This window comes from Mus caroli, chromosome 11 (assembly GCF_900094665.2).
Source record: "Mus caroli chromosome 11, CAROLI_EIJ_v1.1, whole genome shotgun sequence".
In the NCBI taxonomy this organism is placed as follows: Eukaryota; Metazoa; Chordata; class Mammalia; order Rodentia; family Muridae; genus Mus; species Mus caroli.
The window spans coordinates 117,051,568-117,060,034 of NC_034580.1; the positions used below are offsets into that span (position 1 = coordinate 117,051,568).

Here is an 8,467-nt window from a genome sequence, read left to right on the forward strand (position 1 = left end):
TTTTTTTTTGAGGGGAGGTTGAGACAAGGTTTCTCTCCTCGAACTCACAGAAATCTGCCTGCCTCTGCCTCCCCAGTGCTGGGATTAAAGTTGTGAAACACCAGGGCTTGGCTTGCTTGTTTTCCTGATGGACTTGGCGTCTCTGTCTATATTTGTGCACAAAGCCCAGAACAAGGTACCAGGTGTCCTTTTGCACTCCCTGCCTGTCCCCTAGGCAGGGTCTCTAGTACCTGGATCTTGTGTTTTTCTCAACTAAGCTGGAAGCCAAGACCCAGGCATTTGCCTGTATCCACCTATCTCCCTCAGAGCTGAGGTTGCTGGCATGAATTAGACACGTGCTTTGTTGTGTGGGTGCTAGGATCCAAACCAGTGCTTATGGTTGCCCAGTAAGCTGAACCATCTCTCCAGCCTTCAGGCTTTTAATGAGTTAATTACATTTAGTTATTGTGGGGGTTCGTGGAGGGATGGGTGTGGGTATGCCATGCCACAGCATGAAGCTGAGGTGACACTCGCACGATAATGGCACTTAACATGGAGGGCTATTCTGTCTTTACACCATGTGGGTTTTTGAGATTGACTTCAGACCATCAGTCTTGGGAGCAAATCTTTACCCACCGAGTCATCTCATCTCACTGGCTCTTCCAGACTTCTCTCTTAGATAATCTCACCGTAGTGTAATATTCTGGGGCTGGGGGGCCGGGGTGTCAGAGGCCATCCAGAAGGTCACCAGTTCTGTTCAGTGAGCTTGTAATGGCTCCTCAGTTCTTCTCATCTAAAAATAAAGAGAAAAACAAATCTGACCCAGAGGAAACTACAGAAGACTTATGCACAGGTCTGTTGATGCTCTCAGCAGCATTGCTCACAATAGTCAAAATTAGAAGCTAGATGCCCAACAAGCCGTGAGCAGATAAACTGTGGGGCTCCATGCACAGGAATATTAGTGACAAAAAGGCAGCAGGGCTCGTTCTTACAGCATGGTCAGACCCCCCCCCCCAATCATCATGTAAGTGAAAGGGGACTGTCAGCAGCACATGCTATAGGGCTGTGTTTATGTAAGACATTCAGAGCAAAGCAGTCCTTAGGGACAGCAGGTGGAGAGGTGACTGGGAGGGATGGCTGAATGGGTAAAGGCATTTTCTAGAGTGACAGGAATGTTCTAGATTCAAGTGCAGTGGGGGTTGGCTGTGCACACTGTGGACTCATTAAGTGACACATTGAATTTTTCATATCAAATCATTTTGTTGTATAAATGTCACCTCAACTTAATTGAGTATTGCAGTTCTAGGATGCTGGCCAGGTAAGGAATCACCACCCCCCTTTCCCCAGAGCACCTGTGTGGGACACCAGACCAGCCGCACATCTAAGAGCAGCCATACATCTACTTCCTGTGGAAATGCTGGCCTCTGTGCTTCCACAGTCCTAGGACGCCTGCAGGCAAAGCCCTGCCACTCTCAGCTTGCCAGGCTTGTAAGGTCTGTTGTTCCAAACATTAAAAAATTATTTGTGGTTGACTTGAAATTCAAATCTAATTGAGCTCTATATTTTATCAGACAGTGCTGCCTGGCTATGCATCCGTGGGGGACTGGGCCTCTGGAGCCAAACAGAAAGCAGGAAGTATAGACAGGTATTGGGGCACCAGAACAGTCTGTCCTCCTTACCAGAGTTTCAGGAGTCAGAGCCAGGGCCCTGGTGGCCCTGGTAGCTTTGGCTGGGCCACCTGTCTTCCACAGGCCAATTAAACAAGTGATAATGAAAAGCAGAAAAAGAGTTTGTAACTTTAATTTTTTTCGAATGCCATTTTTAATGATGGTTTTAAATGATTTAACCTTCCTTGTAACCCACCACCCACCAGAGGTAGTGAAAAGGAAAGGAGGGGGGTAGGGGAAGTAGGGGAAGGTTTTTTTTTTTTTTTTTTTTTTTAAAGATTTATTTATTATTATATGTAAGTACACTGTAGCTGTCTTCACACACTCCAGAAGAGGGAATCAGATCTTGTTACAGATGGTTGTGAGCCACCATGTGGTTGCTGGGATTTGAACTCTGGACCTTCAGAAGAGCAATCGGGTGCTCTTACCCACTGAGCCATCTCACCAGCCCGGTTTTTTTTTTTTAAAGCAACTCCCGTCTGTGTTATCTGGAAATTGACGGTTCAGTTCACAGGTCAGCAGGTAGTGGCGGCTCGATTCACTCACAAACACCGCACTGATACGCCAGCACTCCAGGTTGGTAGTATCCGGTTAGCAACAATGGTGACATGACCTAGCAGAGACAGGCAGGCCTCAGCCTCAGCCCGAGTCAGCAGGAGGGATCAATGGGGACACCAGGAGAAGTTCTCAGCTGTGCCTCTCTCAGGGAAGTGAAGATCAGTGAAGACTCAAGACCCACAAGTGTTGCACTGCTAGCTCTCCCAACAAGCCAAGCTCTGTCTCCATCACTCCGTGGAGTTCTATTTATACCTTCCAAACATGCCTTGCCTCATCACAGGTCTTGCCTCAATATGTGTCTTGTCTCAGCACATGCATCCAATTCAGCCCGAGTCCTTGGAAGAGGCAAGAAACTGCAGGACACTACCAGAAGTTTTTTGGTGTGTGTACTGGCTAGTTTTGTGTCAACTTGACACAGCTGGAGTTATCACAGAGAAAGGAGCTTCAGTTGAGGAAATGCCTCCATGAGATCCAACTGTAAGGCATTTTCTCAATTAGTGATCAAGGGGGAAAGGCCCCTTGTGGGTGGGACCATGTCTAGGCTGGTAGTCTTGGGTTCTATAAGAAAGCAGGCTGAGCAAGCCAGGGGAGGCAAGCCAGTAAAGAACATCCCTCCATGGTGTCTGCATCAGCTCCTGCTCCCTGACCTGCTTGAGTTCCAGTCCTGACTTCCTTTGGTGATTAACAGCAGCATGGAAGTGTAAGCTGAATAAACCCTTTCCTCCCCAACTTGCTTCTTGGTCATGATGTTTGTGCAGGAATAGAAACCCTGACTAAGACAGTGTGTTTCTTTCTATGGCGTCCCGACAAATGCAGCTCAACTATGCAATGTAAGGAGGACCAATACATGCATGTCATTAGCAAAGAATCTTTCATCACGTGTCCTTTCACGTGCTTGCTTTAGCAGAACATCCTCTCTCCAGTGTCTGCTTCAGCGAAATATTACTTCACGTGTCTGTCATAGCCTTTCACACCTGTGTCCATTTTCACAAAATGTTCCTCCCCAGCAAAACACCACCCAACTAACTTTCCAAAGAACCCTTAAGTTTCCACTTCAAGAGTTATTTAATGTGATCATATTAGATAAAGGATGATTCAGATGTTAAACTCATAAGAACAGACACTATATTTGATCTTAACCAAGAGGTCCAAAAGTAATTCAATGTAATCACATTAGGAAAAATTAAAAACAAAACCCCCCCAAAAAAAAACAGTGATCCTCAAGTTCATCGACCAGGTTCTAACACAACGGTTGGGTTTAAATAGAAGGCAGGATGATGCATAGCGAGCTAGTCCAACCCATTATCACTCTCTCAGCTCAGATCCCTCTGCCTGCAAGGTGATCTGTCGAGTTGTCAGAGCTGTGTGGAATCTCTTTGTGGGGCACATGTTCCCCTCTGGCTGGCAGCCTTTCCTTCCCAGGAGCATGAGATTCCTGGGGAAATACCACTTCTCTGAGTTCCATTGTTTCTACAATAAGGTAGTCAAAGGGGGAGAGAGAGTTACAAGTATCTCTATAATCCTAGTCTCCATTCCTGCCAGGATGCAGACATTGTGGCTCCCATTCCAGAAACATCTACTGAGAGTCTGCCATGTATGTCTAACCCAGAGCCTGACTGTGATGGACATGTGTTCCTGGGAACGGGGCAGAGGAGCCCTGGAAACCTGCGAAGGTGTGCAGGGGAGGGTTCAGAGCTGGTCAGAATGACAGGTGACCTCCTATCTGTCAACCGAGAGAAAAGAAAAGGTAGAAAATGGTAAGTGCATTATGGTGTCATTTGTGACAAAATGTAAACACATTACTGACTACATATGGAAAAGCCACAGGTAGTATAAGACCAAAAACAAAAACAAAAGCCAACAAAACTTGGGAGACAAGAGTTGTTCCACTTAAGCATCAATCTGAAATAACTATGAGAAACACCGTCATGGAGAAGGTGTCTTTTGCTCACTCCGTCAGTGAACAGCAATGGTGATAGTTATGATCATACTGATGACGATGGCGGTGATAGAGACCGTGTCAATAACGGTTGTGACGGCGGTGCTGAAGACAAAGGTGGTGACACATGGTGGTTATCGACGGCAATAATAGTAAGGACAGTGAAGAGAGCTCCTGAGAGGGAACCTGGAGAGACAAGGGTCCTGCCTGAGACTCTGGCTGTCACGGAGGCTCCTCTGTTGGTTTCAGCGTGAAGGCACTACCACTGCTGTTAGATATGGATGAGCCTGGCCTACTTGTCAACACTCAGCAGGAAAGAGGGAATGGCCATGCTGACAGAAGAGAGGTTTTGAAGTTGGACGGTCACAGGATCAGGGGTTTTCCTTGGGGCATTTTAAGGACATGTAGCTTTGGTATACTTCTGGTAAGAAGTGCACCCCACCTTGGCAACCTTTGCAGTACCCAGAAAGCCTCCCCACCCCTACCCACACTGCCATGGCTCTATGTGCAACCTGTCACCTAGGATGTCAGGTGTTTGTAGATCTTGAACTGCGACCTTTTTCCAAAGGTCACTCAGCCTTGTGGGACCAGAAGACTGAAACAAACTTTGGGGCTCTTATCAACTCTCTACAGCAGGAGGTCCCTGGGGCTGATTCTCAGGGAACCTAGGGTGTTAGATATTTCTTTTTGTTCCTCTGTTTCAGCTTTCAATGGCTTGCTCATTTTCAGACAGGAAAGTGTCTGCATTTGGCCCCCCTGCCAGCCTCAGAGCGTCCATCACTTGTGATTACTGAAATGTCTGAGGCTGCCCACTAATCACTCATCCTGATCCCCAGCTGCAGGCGGTTGCAGGTTTTAATTGATTTCATTGTGGCTATCACATCTCCAGCTGTGTCTGGGTGGGGGCCGGGTCTGCCTAGAATGAAGCCTAGGCTGTCCTGCTCTCAGCCTCCCTTACCTCTCCCAACATTTTCCATAACAAATCACTGCTCTTGTGGACTAGAACGATGAAGAGAGGGGCCCATGGTTTTTGAGCACCTGATGGTACACTTATACACCTCTGCTCCTCTTTAATATGTAAAAAAAAAAAAAGCACCCATATATGGGCTGGATGTACACCTGAGAAGAGACTCCCCCAAACCGGCTCCTAGTCGCAGAGCCTCATTTTTTTGAAGAGTGCGGTAATGCAATTGGAAATTAGTTCTTTCAGAATGAAACTATCATTCTCAAATGTAATGAAGCTACTACAGGCAGAACAAAGCTTTAAAAGTCACGTTTAGTGGAAGTGCAGGGCTGTGTGACCAGAGTGTATGATTTAATGGTCCATGAAGCGACCTCCAGACAGGTAATGTGCTTCTTCCCAGAGCACCACAGATGTGGGAAGCGTTGCCTTTGGACAGCCCAGCTCTCTATGAGCATCTGGGCTCCTGTGGACTCTCAGGTCCCCTTTACTAGGCCAAGTCTGAGGCTATTTGTGCAGCTAAGAAGGGTTCTCAGATGGCCTCTCGTTTCTAGCTCTGACGTTTCCCTTTGATCCCTTCCTGGACTCTGACCCCTGCTGACCTCCCTTGGGATGACCCAACAGCTCCACTGTCCAGGGTTTGCTCAGCATCTACAGTAGATCCTCATCAGTCTTAGGAAATGGCCCTGCAGGATCAAGAGATGAGGGCTGAGCTGGGACTTAGCTCAGTGGTGGAGTGTCTGCAGAGCTGTACTAGAAGGGGGTATGACATCCCAAGACAGGGGCTCGTAGCTGCTGCTAGAAGCACAGAGAACCAGGGAACAGCTGTAACTATCTTGGTCATCCATATACCTGGCCTGTGGCCCTTTGGGCTCAGTAACATGGACAGCTTTTGCTAGGTAGGTCCTTGGCTTCTAGAGGCCTCTCTCTGTAGTCTGGGCTCTCATCAGGTCAGAGCATTGGCAAAACTGAATGAAGATCTGGTTCTACTGTATGGAGAGTGCAGATGAGAAGGCCCACCAGCCCTGTTATTTAGGACCTTCCTAACCGTCAGGGGTTCCTCTCCACCTATGACACAGACAGGGGTGAAAGTGGGACCCAGTAGCCCAATACCCAGAAGGATGCCTACCAGAAGGCCTTGTACCTCCCCTGGCTGAGAATACTGAGCCTGAGGTGGGAACCAGGATTTTAAGGGTTAAAAATCAGACTGCTTTAAAGGCAAGGTGGCACAGAGAGGAATACAACCCAAGCAGAGGCGAAGAAGCAAGTCTGTGAAGTGGACCCCCACAGGGTAATCTCTCTGGACTCATTTCTCTGCATTGTTTTTTTGTGACGGTCTGGTTCTCAGAGCCCCAAGGGATCCGTTTTCATTCAGCATATGACCAACATGGACCGGTCCTTCTGAGGGCTACCCATTCAACATATCAGCTGGGATTAGCCACTTCACAGGGTGCTTTTATTGGGGTCTCTGCCACAGATAGGGGCAGAGTGAAGAGAGGTTCCCTATATCCCAAGTTTGCCTTTATGATCTCTCCTAGAGGGCTGAGCCACCTGAGAAGGTGAAAGCAGCCACATCGTTTGATGTCAGCAACGATAAGACATCAGGGCTGCTACTCAAACCCAGGCTCTTGTTAACTTCCAGAATCATGGCTCATGGTCCCAGGGTTCTTTCCCTCTTCACACTACCTGGGCCACCAGCACAGGCCTCGTTGCTCACCTTTACAGTAAGTCATAAATAAATCTTTAAGCCTCAGTCTGACCCTGGTGGTTACAAGAGGTATGGAGGGGATGGAACCCCCAGCATAAACAGAGTCCTTCCCGCTCCCAAGCCTGGCAAACCCCTCTGTGGCCGCTACCTTGGCCGGGATCTGGCGCCTATCTCAGCCGAGGAGACCTCGCCAGGGCCCGCGTGGCCGGTTATTAATACCCAGACCGGCGCATTCCCAGCTGGCAGTGGGACAGGTGGTGGCGGCAGCGCAGGAGCGGGCGCAGCGTGGGACTCTAGGGAGGCCGGCGATCCGCGACCACACCGTGTGCCCAGAGCCCAAATAGGCTCAGAACCTTGCTCTGCGCTGCCCTGGCTGGGGGAGCGCTCGGGGACGTTCCTGCAACACAGCTTTCCATACGCGACATTAGCCAACCTGTGCACGGTGATGGCCATTGGGTCTCGAGTATCTGAGTGACAGGACGCGGCGCGTCTCTTAAGCCCGGGCTGGAAGGCAGCGGATGACTTCGTGACAGAGGTGAGCGCACGTTCACGGGCTGCAAAACCTGGGACGCATGGCCCAGGGCGTGCGGAGCGGCCGGGGACCCGGAACCCAGCTCGCACCTCTTGATCTCGGAGGGCGCGGCCGGCCACAAGGGCTCCGGGAGTGCCGGGAGCGCCGCCTGGCCTGTGAGCGCGGTTTGGCCGGCTTCGCAGCAGCGCCTGGCACTGGAAACTTTCATCTTCTCTGAACTGGTGACTTCTCCTTTCGCCTTCCTAGTGGGGCAGGAGGACCTCAGTGTCTCTGGAGCTAACCTGTGAGGTGAGATAGCAGCGGGGCGAGGGCTTCGGAGCAGATGAAGCTAGGAGCTGCAAGTGCGGGGACCTGAGGATGTCTCCTCACCCTAGACCTGCCAGGATTCTTCAGCTTTGACTAAAGGGAAAGATGACTTCTAGAGGTATCATTCATTCCTAGGCCTGGATGTTGGAGAGGCCTGTGCAAAGAGGTCTTCTTTACTCCTTCTTAGAAAGTCTACCCTTTAGGGCCTCCAATCCAGTCAGCAGGAGTCATAAGTATACGAACTTTAGAGGGGTTTTTTGTTTGTTTGTTTGTTTGTTTGGTTGGTTGGTTGGTTGGTTTGGTAGAGACAGGGTTTCTCTGTGTAGCAGCCCTGACTGTCCTGGAGCTCAAACCCGAGATGTAGACTAGGCCAGCCTCAAACCCAGAGATCTGCTTGCCTCTGCCTCCTGATTGCTGGCATTAAAGATGTGTGCCACCACAGCCTGGCTGAAGCTTAGAGTTTGGGGGATTGGGTGGTAGGGGGTGAGGGAGTTGTTATTGTTTTGTTTTACATGTTCACCTGTGTGACCCTGCCTAGGGCAGGGAATGGGCATAACCTGCTCCAAGAGCTTTTCAGTGTTCCACATGGAGAGAACACACTCACACCATACACGTATATACATGAACACACACACCGCACAGTGCACACACCACACACACACACCACACACACATGAACACACACACACACCACACAGTGCACACACCACATACACACACACCACACAGTGCATACACCACACACACACACACACACCATACACACATGAACACACACACCACACAGTGCACACACCACATACACAAACACACCACA

At 49.5% G+C, this 8,467-nt stretch overlaps 1 pseudogene; it reads right to left on the reverse strand.

Moving 5' to 3' along the window:
* Positions 1 to 3,245: 3,245 nt before the first annotated feature.
* LOC115032736 lies at positions 3,246 to 3,363 on the reverse strand (annotated as a pseudogene).
* Positions 3,364 to 8,467: the final 5,104 nt, after the last annotated feature.